The 17,231-nt window shown below is 38.1% G+C and overlaps 1 protein-coding gene across 9 annotated transcripts in view; it reads right to left on the bottom strand.

Annotated features, from left to right (window-relative positions):
* MAP7 (microtubule associated protein 7) overlaps nt 1-17,231 on the bottom strand; it is a 158,967-nt gene that overhangs the window by 75,853 nt on the left and 65,883 nt on the right. The gene's annotated exons all lie outside the window — the stretch shown is intronic.

The raw sequence follows: 17,231 nt of genomic DNA, 5'->3' as shown, positions 1-17,231 counted from the left end.
TCCCACATGCCACAGAGCAACTAAGCCCGTGTGCCACAACTACTGAGCCTGCGCTCTAGAGCCCGCAAGCCACAACTACTGAGCCCACGTGCCACAACTACTGAAGCCTGCGTGCCTAGAGCCCCTGCTCTGCAACAAGAGAAGCCATGACAATGAGAAGCCCACGCACCGCAACGAAGAGTAGCTCCCACTCGCCGCAACTAGAGAAAGCTTGCGTGCAGCAACGAAGACCCAACAGAGCCAAAAATAAAAACAAATAAATAAATTTATAAAAAATGAAAGTCATATGTGGACATTGGCCTTCAGAATGATCAAATTAATGTGTGATCACATAAAAAATGAGCATCTAAGTCTTCACACTGAGTAACCAGTCACATACAATTTTTGCTGTATCTATCCTCTATAACAATACATCAGCCTTGGCAATGCGAGCATTGATGACATGATGGTATAACTCCACCATACGTGGAGGTAGGAATAAATATAAGTGACATCATTATGTTTCATCTTCATCACCTAGGCTGATCTTTAAATCCTCCATGTGTATGCACCCTGTGCTGGGCTAGACCAGGTGAGTTAAATGGGTTAAACAGGTGAACTTCTGAGATCTCTTGACTGCCTGAAATTCTACTTGTATATCTGGTAGAGCAACATCTCTGTAACAAAGAAAAATGTTTTACAATGACATACATCGCTGTCGGAAACACTATTGCCTATGGCAGAAATACTATGGAAGGTACATTCTATTATCTTCAGTTTCAGCAGAGAACTGCCTCCTTGTCCCTTTCCTTCCTCCTCCACTGACTTCCAAGCAGTATGGTCTATGTTGGAGGTGTGGCTGCTTCCAGTCTGAGCGAGACTCCCCAGGATGAGAGCCCAATAGTCCCCCTCGGACTCCTTGGTAATTGAACTGGATAAGGTCTGGCACCCACTCATGAGAAGCCTGTACCAGAGAGAGCATCTCAGCACTCTCCCAGTGTTGACAGAGGGTGGACTTCCCTACCTCCATCCTCAGAGCCCTTGGCCCGCTCCACAGAGATGCCCAGAAGCCAAATAGCTTTGTTCCTAAGACTTCTGTTTGTGGACACATCACTCCACCCTGGAGGAAAGCCAGCACCATCTCTGTGAGCAGTTCCCTAAAACTCGCTGCTACTTAGAGCAATTGATACAGCCGCTGCCTTTGCTGGGGTTACACAAATACTGACACTGGTCTGACTTACATCAATCTGAGGTCATTTAGCTAAATTTGCATTCAAGAATGACAGTTTCATCTAAATTTTTAGGGACAGAGACAGAATTTAGTCATTTCATAGGAGCCTAAAATGAACACACAAATGGCAACACATTTTCATTTTCATTGATCTGGAGATTATTTTAAACCAGCTTTAAAAGTTTGTTGATTCTCCTTTCACTAGGGGAAAAAAAAAAATCTTAGCCCTTTTATAAAACTTGACTTTAAGAAAAAGCTTAAGCTGAATATAAAAGCTAGAAAAACTATCCTAATAGTATGCAATGTCCAAAATGTTGATTATAAATCTTCATATCTAGGTTTTAGATTATTATAAACCTTTTTAGATTACTGAAAACCATGCTTCAAATTCTAATTAGAAACGTCCAGTTTGGTATGTGCTACTTCTGCTCATTCCACTCCCCCCCACCCCCCAGGCTTCCAGTCTCTTATCTAGCATCGGATTAACTCAATAGGGAAAGAAAAGTAGCCTGAGGTGAAGCTAACCAATGAGAAAACACCGAAAACACTCAATGTAAAAAGGGAGAAACACAGACTGCTCATTATAAAATCCAAGCTCTAAAAAGTTAAGTAAGACAGCAGAACCACCATAGAGAGAAAAAAATACATTAGTAACAATAACAAAAGCAACAACTGTGAGAGCCATTTATCAAGTGGCATCTAATGCAATAAGCACTGTGCTAGAGTCTTTACATCCATCACATCTAGTTCCTATAGGTACCGCGTAAGGTGGGCAATAAGCACCCCCATGTTACACTGAAAACACAGGGGCAGAGAAGAGTAAGTGGTCAGAATCGGGTATGGATCTGCTGTGGTTTGCCTCCAGAATTTGTGCAGTTTTCATTCACCATGCTGATTTTTGAGAAAAGGGTTAGACAAACTCACCTGCTAGACTACCTGGAGAATAACTGAGACCTGGTCCTGGGGCGCGAGAAGAGCCCGTGGCCTTTTCTTGTTTATTTTTTTTATGATGAGAAAAAGCAGTAAGGGGGCCTCATGCCTCTGATGACCTATCTTGACCCTAAGGAGAATTTGCATACCTGCTTTGTGAAAGTTCAGCCCTGCATGGGCAAGTACGCATGAAGTCACAGTAGTTTTACTATTTCCTGGTAGTTCATAATACTAATGAATTCATAATAAAGCCACAGTTAGTTTTAAAGAAAAACAATGGTCTCCAAGACTACAGAAACAGAAGCAAGACCTTCAGTGAAATGACAGAAAATCCACACGGGATGAAATCATATTTCTCTTTCTTAGCTCTTGCTCTCCCCCTCCCTAGCTTAATTAAAAGGTATAAAATGGAGAGAACAATAAACAATTCTCATAGCAATGTGATAGTAGCTACAAGATAAATGTTTCAACCCCCTTCTCTGCCCAAATTCAGGCTATAGAGTACAGCTGATACACATAGCTCAGTCTTAAATTGTACTAATTTGTATTTCATCAAAGTGAGACATTAATTCTATGTTCAACTGCACTGCTGATCAGTTAATACCTAAACCTGTGTGGAGGTTGAATAAAATCTGCAGGATGTACTCAGGAGCCTCAGGGCCATGCAGCTGCTATTTTCCAGAAATAAAAGTAACAAGTCCATTGTCTTTTTTTTTTTTTCCTTTTCACTTTTCAAAATGAAATGCAGCTGCTCTCAGACCCTCTATACAGTTGACCCTTGAACAACATGGGTTTGAACTGTGCAGAACCACTTATGTCTATTTTTCCCAAAAGTAAACACTATAGTACTACACTGTCCATGGTTGGTTGAATCCGAGGATGTGGAGGAACCCTTGGATGTGGTTCCCACTAAATTCACTGAGCTGTCATTAAGAAATTGCCATTTTCTAGTTCAGGATTATATTAATATTGGGGCTGGCCAAAAACTTCATTCGGATTTTTCCGTAACGTGTTATGGAAAACCCAAATGAACTTTGTGGCCAACTCAATAATTGAGTAGACATTAACTTTTTAAAAAAAATACATTTATTTTAATTTTATTTTTAAAAAATTTTTGGCTGTGTTGTATCTTTGTTGCTGCGTGCAGGCTTTCTCTAGTTGCGGCGAGGGAGGCTACTCTTCATTGTGGTGCATGGGCTTCTCACTGTGGTGGCTTCTCTTGTTGTGAAGCATGGGCTCTAGGTGCTCAGGCTTCAGTAGTCTGGCACACGGGCTCAGTAGTTGTGGCTCGCAGGCTCTAGAGTGCAGGCTCAGTAGTTGTGGCGCATGGGCTTAGCTGTTCCGCAGCACGTGGGATCTTCCCGGACCAGGGCTCAAACTTGTGTCCCCTGCATTGGCAGGCGGATTCTTAACCACTGTGCCACCAGGGAAGCCCTAGGTAACTTTTTTAAAGACAATATAGGCCAGGAAGAAAGGAAATCTTGGTAAGATAGTGATAAGATGACAAGTTTGAGAGCCTGAAGCTAATGAAGACATAAATAGGGAGTGGCTGACTTAGTCGTCAGCTTCATGCCTGGTCTCGCTCCTGCTATGAAGGGTAATCTTGGGCTGATGGCCAGTCTAAATATCGTTACATTCAATTTGGACTCAGTTTATTGCAATGGGCTGCTGGTCGGGCCGGGCAGGTTCACTTGGTTGGCTAGAGCATAAGTTTGAATGCTAAAGCATGATCCACGTACTGAGCCGGTGGCACAGAATCACAGGTGAGTACAATAAATAATGGGTGAGAGGCATGAGTTGGGTGCTTATATATGTAATTACTCAGCAAAATATTTAATGAGCAGGCATCATTCCAAGCATGATAACACAAGGATAATGGTAGCCAAGTTAAAGTCTCTCAAGACAGATAGAAATAGATAATTAAAATATAAAGAGGTAAGTACTGAGATAGAGGTATGTACAAGATTCTATGGAGGCACAAAGGTAAGGGAGGCTTCCTGGAGTAGGCATGCGGGTTGGGGGCACTTCTGGTCAACGAGAAGGCGAGATAACCAAAAGCAGAAAGGAATTTACCCATTACAGAGAAAAGGGCAGGGATATGCATCAACCTTCAATCATGCTGACGTGAAAGCCTGTCAACTTCTTTTAGAAATGAAAGATCGTATCTTTCCTTTATTCCTTTAAAAATACTTTTCTTATAGTTTTTTTTTTTTTTCACTTGTTGCAAGGAGGAAACTATACGTTTCACATCACATTTTTACTGCTTCATAATTTTAGAGTATGGGTCCAAGGACACAAAACTGTCAAAGGTAGGGGGTAAGCCGAATATTAAAATAAAATTATTTTATCTTAAAAAAAGGTGTCTTATTTTAATGATCATTTTGCTTTTGGGTTTTTACGCTCGATAAGTACTTGATAAATTTTGATATTTTATATTCATTTTTTCCCTAATGTAGAGCATCAAAACCACTTATTTGCCACCCTGTGATGTTGTGCCGTGTACTGCAAAAACAAAATAAACGTTTTTATTCCAGAAATTAATATAAGAATAATGATAAAATTAAATCTTTAAAGTTCAATGCTTTTCTCATGGAATTAATGGTATTCTCATAACAGCTTCCTTAGTAGATCTAATAATTTTGTCTTTTGGTCACTTCACGATTATATTTTACTGTCTCAGTATATGGGAAGCTATTTTCTGCCTCTCCCACGCCCTTATTTAGATCATGAATACCCTTGCAAATCTCAGGAAAGCCACTGGCCCCTTACCCTGAAAAGCTGTCCATGCAACTTCAGATAGTTTCACGGCCCCCAGGGACGGATGGTCAAGCACCCGCTCACCTCCTGCCACAGCAAAAGGTGCCTTAAGCAGTTACGAGTTCCAAACTACAAAGTGAATCTTCCTCATTTCTTGACATGAATTTTTTTCAATAAATCTTTAAAAACATGATACTTAAAATAGTTCTTATAGAACAAGCTTTCAAAACACTTCTCATTTGAGGGTTTGTATGAAAACCACCTATGGGCCTTTAACAGAGATGTCCATGTCTCACCCAGACCTGCTGAACTGCAATCCTGAGGCATTAAGTCTTAGCTGTACATTTATAGCTCCCTTGAGGAGTTTGATGTACATCCCTGATTTAGAACCAGTGGATTACAGAATTTAAACTAGGATTCGTCTCCCACAGGCTTAAGTGATTTTTCACATTTTTCATTCCTTGGCAAAAAAAAAGCAAGTCTGGGTTTCCTGGACTAATACTTTAGACAAGTTGGTGGGCTTCGGTCTTCCCCGGCTCAGCAGGCTTCAATCTGGGGTATGCATGCTCCTAAGGGTAACTGAAGGCTTTCCACAAAAGGATTTTAACCTTTTTCCTGCTTTGGATTCCTTTGGCAAAGGTCAGGCTAGATCCCTTCTCAGGATAATATCTTTAAATGAATAAATTAAAATACGTAGCATTACAAAAAAATACATATTTAAATTATATTTAGGGGGCTTCCCTGGTGGCGCAGTGGTTGAGAATCTGCCTGCTAATGCAGGGGACACGGGTTCGAGCCCTGGTCTGGGAGGATCCCACATGCCGCGGAGCAACTAGGCTCGTGAGCCACAACTACTGAGCTTGCGCATCTGGAGCCTGTGCTCCGCAACAAGAGAGGCCACGATAGTGAGAGGCCCGCGCACCGCGATGAAGAGTGGCCCCCGCTTGCCGCAACTAGAGAAAGCCATAGCACAGAAACGAAGACCCAACATAGCAATCAATCAATCAATCAATCAATAAATCTTTAAAAAAAAAAAAAAGTAAATTATATTTAGGGACCTCCCTGGTGGTGCAGTGGTTAAGAATCCGCCTGCCAATGCAGGGGACATGGGTTCGAGCCCTGGTCCGGGAAGATCCCACATGCCGCAGAGCAACTAAGCCCTTGTGCCGTAACTACTGAGCCCACGAGCCACAACTACTGAGCCCGCGTGCCTAGAGCCTGTGCTCTGCAACAAGAGAGGCCACCGCAATGAGCCTCCTGCACACCGCAATGAAGAGTAGCCCCCGCTTGCCGCAACTAGAGAAAGCCCGCACGCAGCAACAAAGACCCAATGCAGCCATAAATAAATAAATAAATAAAATTTAAAAATTAATTATATTTAAAAGCTTATCAAGATGTTAAAAGGTTTGTACTATAGCCATATATGTGCTTCTTTATTAACCCATTAAATTACACGATCTAGAGGCATGTCTCATAACTGCCATGATTTCAAGCAGTTATCTGTTTAAACTGCCTTTTGAGCTATCTGAAACAACTGTAATGTGATAAGAAAATATCTGACTTCTGTTATTGCTAATACTGCTGTAGGTTTTTTGCTCACATTCATAATTAAAGGAAGTGTTCAGCTAAATCCAAAAAAGAGGGGTTATATGTATACGTATACTTGATTCACCTTGCTGTAGAGTAGAAACTAACACAACATTGTAAAGCAACTATACTCCAATAGAAATTAATTTAAAAAAAAAGGAAATGTTCAATTTCCAGAAAAGGTTATTGGAAATAAAGATGCAATTATTTTCTTCATTCAAATTCACATATTCCAGGTTAAAGAACCCTTGTTAAAGGGAATACATGTACATGGAGGGTTTTAAGGGAATCAGTTCCCAGATTCTTTCCTAAAACCTTCTCACCTTGCTTTTCACATTCCCCTTCTCCCATTATCATAAGAAAGGCACACCATTTATGCATCTTGAATGTATGTGGCTCAAGGTCTGTGGTGTAAAAACTCTGAAGTGTAACCAAAGGAACAAGGAGAAGATGCACTGCTCCTGAAGAGGGGCCCCTTGTGAACAAGGCAAGAAATACTATGGGAGCAAGGCCTTGATTTATACAAGTGAAGGGGATCAGGAGATGCCACCCCCAAATATGCCACTCTGGCATATGGATTACTTTGAGCTGAAGGCAAATGAGAAACAGTGGACACAGGAAGTTCTCTGTCCTCCCCCTTTAGGTCTAAAAGCATTCCCTTTGTGAAGGTGACAAGTTTCCGTTTTAAAGGTGCTCTCTTTTCCCATACCAGGAATAGGAAAATGACTTTTATCACCAGAAACAATTTGAGTCTACATAGCAAATCTTACTAAATAACCCTTATCTACCATTAGTTTCTCCCATATATTTACCTCCCCACAATTTACAGCCTCTAGAAACCCCAAACCCCTTTCCCTTGTCTAGTCACTTCTCCACAATTTATCACCCTTTGTTAAAATGATATATAAGCCCCTGGGTTTAAACACCTCTTTGGGTTTTTACATATTTTCTGTGAAGGCCTCAGGCATGTAAAAATATTAAGAAACATATTTGCGCCTAGAAATTAGAGCATTTCTCTGTAGTCATTAACGTTTTCCTACAGAAGACACTGAATTAATAAAATTTTTTCACTGAGGGAAAAAAAATATTAAAAACAAATGCCTTTTATCCTGTTAATCTGTCTGTTGATAGGTACTTTAACTAAGGCCTGCAAATTAAACTAATGGGGTAGAGGAAAAATTTTTCTACCCCTACACAAGTAAAAAGGTTTGCTCTGCCTGTCCGTCTATATTAATGTGTCATTTGTCATAGGCCACAAATTGATATACTTATTTGCATTAAAAAAAATGAAGTCAGACCTTTTCTGTCAGACAGTATCAAGTATGATACGGCTGATGGTTCAATAAACCAGGATTTTTTTGGATAAAATAAATGATTTAAGTCTGTAGCTTCAAAGTTTTGATAAAGGTGTATTTAAAGAATGTATATAGTATGCAATTTTCTAAAATCAGAGCCTTTGAAACGATTTAAACTATTTTAAAATAAAATAACTTTGGATTTCAATTTCTATGTCTATAAAGTAGCACATGATTTTTCAAATTTCTTCTAGGATTCATGCAAGCAAAAGTGTTTGAAGGCTGACCAATGTTTCTTAGAGTATGGTCCACGAACCTCTTTGATCAGAAACACTGCGGTATTTGCTAAATATCGATTTTTTATGCCCCATCTCAGACCTACAGAACTTGAATCTGTAGGGGTAGAACCTGGGAATCTTCACTTTTAACAAACATCATGGTTGAATTGGATGTACACACCAAATTTGAGAACCACTGTACTTTATATTCTTTACTGCTTTGTGGTGAAAACTTCCAGAAAAAATATAACGCTTGAACCATTTTTTGGACCCATATTTATTCTTTGCAAACTCCATGGACAGGCATTTGTTACAAGCTACATTATATAAACTCAACACGGGCTACTGACTGATACTTATTTAGACTTGTATGGTAGAGTCAATGTCAATAGGAACCATCTCTTTAAGCATCACTTAGTTTTCAGTGATATAGAATAGTGATGATTTCTTTAATATATGTGCCTTAAAATTTTGACACTATTTTTGGATAAGCTATAAATAAGCCCATCACAGAAAAGAAAGGTAAATATTCCCTTTTATACAAACATGGGCCCTACCACATGAGCTAATGATAGACTTCAACAATGGCCCTACTATCTAATTATTGTCAGAAAAAAACCCAATAAAGCTCAAGGGTTAAAGCTTAAGGCATTTGGCATTCCATGGGTATTTTAAGATTTCTAAAAAATTTCCCAGACTAAAATTCTATTAATCACGCTACTTGGAGCTTCAATTTTGGGCCTTTAAAGAATGACCCAGTTTAAAATTATTCTTGAAGAAGTTTGGCCCTGCCCACTGGTACTTTCTAGAGGTGAGATGTGCTGACTAATTGTTCAAGCCTACATCTTTGTTAGGTCTCAGTTTTCATGTGATCAGATCAACTCTACCCCAAGGTCAACTGCTAGTTAAATCCTGTGATTCTACTATTAACTGACACCATAAAATGTAATCCAGAAATTTGCCAAGGAGTACAAGATCTCGTACTCACTGTTATTCAATAGCTAGCACAAGCTCAGTTTCAAGAAGCTATATTGTGGGCAATATACGGTAGACGAATTCTTATATATATTCTAAAATCTACTCCTGTATTAAATAGGACTAACAGAGAACTGTGCAACGAACCACACTGTCCTCTATAAAACATGCTTTTATGGTTACTTCCCAACTTTCGCATCGATTTAATCTGTTTTGAATGTTTTAACACTCCTTTCTACACTGAATAACAGCTAAGGCTAAAAAAACAAAAACCCTGATATATTTATATCATAATCAGAGTATTTTAAACTAAAACACCCCCCTCACACATATACACCCCAAACATAAATTAAAAAAAAAAATTGAAACTAAAGATTTCTTTTTCCAGAGCTTCTCTTTCCTTTTGTCAATGCACTAGATGTGTTTTAGTACTATCAATATTTCAACTAAGATTTATACTTTATAATAATCTTTAAACTGTAATAATTAAGGCAAAATTTAAAGCCTCAAATATTGGCTGAATACGTATCATTTTGAAAAAAAATACTTAAGTACTCGGTGCTTTACAAAAATTGAAACAATACTGCTCTTTCAATATTAATTTATCCTGAAAGTCATCACCTAAAATTTTAAGCAATAACCTTCATATGGTACTGTGCTAAAACAAAACATTTTTTTCTTTTCTTTTTTAAGACAGGGGGGTTCAAGGAATTAGAGATAAGAAGCTGGGGCTTCCCTGGTGGCTCACTGGCTAAGAATCTGCCTGCCGATGCAGGGGACACGGGTTCAAGCCCTGGTCCAGGAAGATCCCACATGATGCAGAGCAACTAAGCCCGTGCGCCACAACTACTGAGCCTGTGCTCTAGAGCCTGTGAGCCACAACTACTGAAGCCCAATGCCTAGAGCCCGTGCTCTGCAACAAGAGAAGCCACTGCAATGAGAAGCCTGTGCACCGCAATGAGGAGTATCCCCCGCTCGCTGCAACTAGAGAAAGCCCACGTGCAGCAACGAAGACCCAACGCACCCAGAAATAAATGAATAAATAAGTTTGTTAAAAAAGAGAAATAAGAAGCTGTTTTGACTTCTGAGGAAATAAGCAGGTTCTGGGAATTCTATAGTAATGCTCTGGGGTCTATGCTGGAAAAAATCTTTATAAATAAGCTTAAATTGCAATAAAGTCCTTTTGCCAACACTATTATTTAAAACTTTGTATGATAAGAGTCCAGAGTTTTAAAAAGGCCACAATTGTTAAAGGACAATGAATTTATCACAAAGCATTCCTATTCTACAGAATGGCGTTACAGCAATGCCTGACAGATGAAGACACAGGAAGAAGTAACCAAGCAATCCTTTCAAGCAGATGCCAAGAAAAAGAAAACACACTTTAATGTTATATGCCTTTTAGAATGACTAAAAGAATCCTTCCCCATTACTCCATCCATCCACTGCTTACATTGGAGTGCCTACATCCAATGTGTTAGGTACCAGGGATATAATGGTGGGCAGAGGCAGGCACAGCCCTGCCCACATGGAACTTAAGAGGGTACAGGGAGGTAGGCATTAGAAAAATGATCACACTAATGAATGTTACACTGTGAACTGAGATAACAGCTCTGAAAGGGGAGAACACAATTCTATGGAGGAACAAAACACAGGAAGTTGAATAAATGCTACTGTTTAAAATTCCATGTGGTTCTTTTAAACCTTTTGTCCTTCCAGCTAACACAATTCAGGATACAACTCTAAGCAGAAAAATACTGTAACTAAAACAACTTAGAATCCAAAACTTATTTCCAAGGAGATTTCTTCATTTAATTAGTTTTTAAACAACACTTTCACCCCTACCACTGCATAAACGCAGATTTTTTTTTTTTTTAATAGAATGTAATTCCCACCATGGAATACTTTTACTTATCTGACTAAAAATCAAGAACTTAATACTTCAGTATGAAATCAGTATCTTAAGTATTGAGTTCTTATTTTTTAACAGGGGCTTTTTGAGATATACGACTTTCTTTTCAAAGTGGCTAAATTTTCTTGTAAGAGGCAAGGCTAAACAGCATAAATCAACATCCTGTGTTTTGATGGTTATGCAAAACTAGCAAGCAACTGCAAATGCGCGGAGGTAAAAAACCTTTCTGTTTTTCTCATGGGTATAATTTCAAAACATTCTGATGACAGCTATTGGCTGTAAACCCTATGTACAACGTTCAGCATATTTCACAAAGCTTAATAATTAATAAACATCCTATGTCATTAATTTATAATAAATTGAAGCTGCTTCAGTTTTCAAATGTACTGCTTAAGATTCTACCCAATGGTAATTAGCTGATGGTGACAGCTCTAAAATTCCTTGATTTGCATGTGTCATATTATGCCTTCTGAAAAATCCAGTGAACTTGGGTGCACTCACCCAATGGACAGCACAGCCAATCTGTTGACACTGTGGTGAAGGAAAGTACAGCATTTATTGTAGGGTGCCATGCAAGGAGAATGGGCAGCTTGTGCTCAAAAGATCCAAGCTCCCCAATGGCTTTCAGGGAAGGGTTTTTAAAGACAGTGTGAGGGAGAGGGTTGTGGGGTGACTAATCAGCTCATGCACAGTTCTCAAATTGCTTGATGGTGAGGTAACAGGGTGATATTTTGAGAATTTCAATTACTAGTTTTCTAGTTCCAACCAGTCTGGGGTCTATGCGCTGGTGGTCAGCATATAGTTAACTTCCTCCACTTGGTAGGGGTTTTAGTAACTGCTAAAAACAAAAAAAAACAAAACCACAACCTCAAGGATATGGCTCAGATTATTACCTATAGCCCTTGAGGAGGAACTAAAGGTCCTTGATTTTATTTTATGGCTAAAATACTATTATTTTGTCTTAACTTGATTGCTTTCCTTTGTTCCTTCATTTTTTTCACTTTTCTAATTAAATTTGCTCTTTGGAACTCAGGGAGGGAAGGCCTAGGAGGCTAAAGCTTTTCTACAAATAAGAGGTGGGGGACACAGGGGTGAGGGTATCTGTCCCCAGGAAGGTCCCCATAGGGTCCTGCTTGGTTTCAGTCCCATTGAATCAAATGCTAATTTGGATTTAGGGCTGAATAGTTCATGAAGATTTAACCACATTCAAATGATCTATTTGCAATAAAGATATCTTCAATTACCCCTCATCCAAATGATCTATTTGCAATAAAGATATCTTCAATTACCCCTCATCCAAAAAGGTCTCCTTGTGATTATTTGAGATGTTAAATTCAGCTGGTAGAAGGGAATACCTGGAGACAAGCATCTGCTTCAGTTTATGCTACCCCCTTACAAACACAGCACATAGTCATGAATATTGGAACCAGCTTCACTGATGGTTAGAACTATCCCTTTCTGGATCCTTGGTCGGATATTCCTCATTTTTCATCTAGTGTGGACCCTGAAGAGGAATACTAGACATGTGCTTCCAAATGTAGCACTGAAACCCCTGAAAATATGTGGAGCAGAAAGGGGCAGTATTAGAGTTGCAGTATATTGGTGCAATTCTAAGAAAGGAATTGAGTAATATGAATCTACTGCCATTAAAAGGTTTAAAACTATTGACTCCCCAATTCTACTTCTGAGACTCTATCTTAAGGAAATAATCTAAAATATTGGAAAAAGCCTTACATCTAAAGATGTCCATTAGAGTACCACAAGGGCATCAGCATGCACCACTCCAAAAGATGCCACTTTGGCATGATTTTCAGCTGAAGGCAATTGAGAAGCAACAGGTGCAGAAAGAATTCTCTGCACACACACCCCTCCCATCCACCTAAAAGCAGGGCATAAATTTCCCTTGTGATGGTGTCCCCCTACCTCCTATATCAAAGAAAAAAAGCAACTATCAGAGGGGAGCAACTCATCTCCAGAGACAGAGATGAGTTTGCATAAACAAACCTTACTACATTAACCCTTATCTTCCATTTGCTCTATTTTCTAGCCACTTCCCCACAATTTATCATCTCTTGAAGCCCAAACCCCCTTTCCTTTGTTAAAATGGTATATCCTGAATCCAACTAAAATCCCTGAATGACACACTTGTCTTATTTAACATGATTGTGACTGTTGGCTAGTGGTGATAGCACTGAATTATAAAACATCACACTTAAATGCTTATATACTACAATTATTTTGATTATCAGAAGTAAAGTACAAAATTCAAATATTCAAAGCAAGAATTCTTAATAAAATGTTATATAAGAATGTTAATCTTTGACTCAAGACTTTATAACTTGTGTTACAGAAAAACATAAAAACTATGCACGGTTAATATTAAATCAAGTAAGTGGAAAGCTTAAATATTAACTTTTACCTTCTTGGTCCTTCATCACATGTTACTTGCTATTCAGGTAATGTTATTTTATTCTGTCTGTGATAAGATATTAAGGATACATTTATGTAACCATATTATGATCCAGAAATGGATTATAGCATTATCTTTTCAAAGAGGTCTTATAGAAAAGTACCTTTTAATGGAGAATGATTCTCGTGTATTAAAATTTTAACCTAAGTTTTAAAGTTGGTCTATGGTTCAACTGAAATTTATTTATTCATGTCACCTGGAGGTTCTGATAAGAAAAATAAATTATATTGTCAACACCATAACCTGATGATTGCAATTCAGTACTAAAATGTCAATTCAGAGGACATTTACTTCAATGTCTCAATGAAGTGCTCTGAGAAAGGACTGGTGGCTTTCAATATATGATTTACATCTTAGACTATGAGTAATGAATCTTGGAACTTAAACATCTCTAGGCTGTGTGACAATATGTGTTGCTACCTTGAGGCTCTTCTTGTTGATTCACTAGCAACACACATTTCCTAGAAAGAGAATTTTAAACTTCTGTCTTTGATATGTCCCTGCCCCTGCTCTTTCTTTATGAATATCTGTGTGTCCTGTTATGGACAAGAAGTTAAACTCTATTCAAGCTAACGTACTTTGAGATCTCCGGAGGGTTAGGTGAGTAAATGGTATTTGAAAGCTTTAGTTGTATTGATGCTTGCTTCAAAGGCCACCTAATCGAAATAATCATCAGGCTCAGAAAAGTAAGAACTCTGAAAAAATCGGAGAATCATTTTCTCTGGGGAAATTTCTAGCAGATTTTTATACAGAGTAATAGTGGCTAATATATTTTAAAAGTTTGGTACCATATCATTTAAAAGGAAAATCATATACCCAATGATATTTATAAAGAACTGAAATAACCACAAACACAATTGCCATTTACTGAATATCTATTATGTTCTAAACTGTACTAGATGCTTTAAGCATTTTGTCTCATTCAATCTATTCCTCACAGTAAGCCTGCATTTAGGTAATACTCTCTCCACTGTACAGAGACAAGGCTGTTAAAGTTAAGAAACCTGTCTAACATAAATGGATAAATCATGAATAAAATCCACATCAATTTGACTTTAAAAGCTAGTATCTTAGCCACTATGCTACAGTGTTTTCCAGATTTTTTTTCAAATATGGCATTAAAAATTGTACCTTAGTCTTTTTTTTACTGTTTTAGTGGGGCTTGCCCCCCCCAATTAGTGATATTTTGACACATAATAGAATTTATATAAAGTCATAAAGCATTTAAATTCTCATTTAAGGAAAGAACTTGCACAGTGTTTTAATATGTATTCAAGTAACACTGTGTAATTTGCTTAATGGATTATAAATCACTTTCTTGTGTATAAACTCACTTGACCATCTTAACTTGATTATGGCAGGTGTCACTGTTGCTGTTTTACAGGGGAGGGGACTGACGTTCAGAGAGGGCAAATGGGATTTTGCCCGTGGTCATACAGACAGCCTTCGAGCTGAGTTTGAAAACCTGGTCTTTTGACTCTAAAGTGCAGCAATTTGTCTTCTCGATAGAGGTATAGATTCAGTGTTACTTTGAGAATGGCTAGTGTTTTGTGAAAGCCTTGTTTAACAAGCTTTTTGGCTTCTGAAAACTACACCTACGTAGAATTCCTGGTAAAGGAGCTTGGGTTTGCTGGGCAGCATGAACCTTCCTGAGTGTGTGGGCGGGGCTAGCCCTCCCAAGCAGAGGGCTGACCTCGCCCAGGCTCAGGGGAGGACCGAGCTTATTTGGCCTGTGACTTGGCATTTTATCACAGAGTTATTTTTCTAGAGTCCTTAATTTACCTATTTTTCATGAAGGAGGTAAACTTTTTGGTTTTCTGTTCTTGACACATGGTTAACCATCTGTAACAGAAGATAGTAACATTTCTTGCTAACTTTCTTTTCTTCCAAAAGTTGGAACAAAGCACTAGTGCTGTGTCAACCACAGAATAAATCAGCATGTTCTAGTGTAGTGACACTCCATTTTATATAAAACTGTATTTTTTTTAACATCTCTATTGGAAAACTGTATTTTTGTTTTCGTTATTTTGTGTGTTTTATAATGAGAGTAGGCGTGGCCTTCTCTACTTTGTTGCCCTATTGAAGACTGGGGATTGATCCATTAATTTGATAAATTGATTAGGCGCCTATGGTTGCCAGGCACTGTAATCCGTGCTTGGGATACAGTAGTGAACAAAAGAGCCAAAACTCCCTGGCCCCATGGAGCAAACATTCTAGTGTGGGAGAGCACAAAAAACATTATGGCATCAGCTGGTGCTAAGTACTAAGGTGAGAACAGGCCAATAACAACAGAAAGCAGTCTTTGTTACGGTGGGAGTGGGGTGTCATTCTTACACTTTATTATAGTTATTCCAGAGCAGCCTGACGGTGGAAACAGGTTCTGCTCCCACAGCGGGATGGACCTTCGTTAATGAGCCAGGGGTGCCGTGGGGAGTGTATAGAGCACAGTTCCCTTCATCTTCACCCCAAATGGAGTTTAAGGTTTTTACACTGAAATTTTCGTTTCTGGAAACATGAAGCTACGATGTTTTCTACTTTTCTAAGCTCTACTCAATATCAGATTAAAAGATGGAAATTGGAAGAGACCAAAATCCAGCATCTAAGAATAATTTAGTATTTTTAAACCACTTATCTAAGATTTTTTGACCAATTTTCTGGATTAAAAAAATTTCCCCCTCAATATAAATTTTATCTATTGGCTATTTATCCAATTTTCTTACTAAGCAACCTGTATTTCATTTGATTCAAGCAAAAAAAATTTTTTTTAATTTGGCTGCGTTGCGTGGCTTACGGGATTTTAGTTCCCTAACCAGGAATTGAACCCTCACCTCAGCAGTGAACGAGCGGGGTCCTAACCACTGGACCGCCAGGGAATTCCCTGATTCAAGCAATCTTATTTATCACATTTAAATAATTCATTATGAAACCCAATGCTTATTATGCATCAACCGTCTTATCCTAATATTTGAATATTATATGTAAATATGCTTTCTACCCAGAAACATATGTCTATTTTGACTCATTAAGTGCAAAATGAATTTACTGATAAAAGTGAGTTAACTGAACAAATACATATAATAGTAACACCAATTTTTTTTCTGGGAAACCAAGCATTAGGGGAGGCATTTTGCCTCTTCTTTAGTGTATATACAGCCCTGAAAATTAGAGATTTATTCCCGTTGTACAATGATGATACTGACATACTAATAGAGCATAAATAACTTGTTTGAGGTCACAGAACTAGTGTCAGAGCTAAAAGGCAGACTTGGATCCAACTCCAAAGATATTCCCAATATGCCACTTTAACTCCATATTTTATCATCATAAAACACCAAAAGCAAACCACTTATTTATACCATAATCCATCTCCCTAATGGTTACTGAAACTACGTATAACTCACATTTCTTTCCTAGATGTATTTTTATTATAAAGTTAGCAAATATTATTTATGAAAATGAAGATAGATAATATTTTAAAAGGGCAAATAATTTAGTGAATAAAGCATTTTATTACTCTTAAAAATTAAACCTGATAAAGCATCTAGTATATAAAGAAAATTCTAGAGAAGAAAATACAGTGATAAAAATACCTCTCCAAAATGTAGGGCATAAGATTCTGATGACTATAGTTTTTTCTGTAAAGTGTATATGTGAGTTACTTATTTACATGCCATGTGAATAAAAGCATTCTGGTAAGGAAAGATATGAGAGGAAAATGCAGGCAATGTTTCTGATTAAAAAAAAAAAAACCTAAATAAAAACCAAAGAGGTAGGCAAGCGAGCTATGACCTTTTTTAAATCAGCAAAAAACCCTAGC

Source organism: Balaenoptera physalus, assembly GCF_965194825.1.
Source record: "Balaenoptera physalus genome assembly, chromosome: 9".
Taxonomy (NCBI): domain Eukaryota; kingdom Metazoa; phylum Chordata; class Mammalia; order Artiodactyla; family Balaenopteridae; genus Balaenoptera; species Balaenoptera physalus.
Note: the sequence above shows the minus strand (reverse complement) of the source record. Positions and strands in the feature narration are given on the sequence as shown.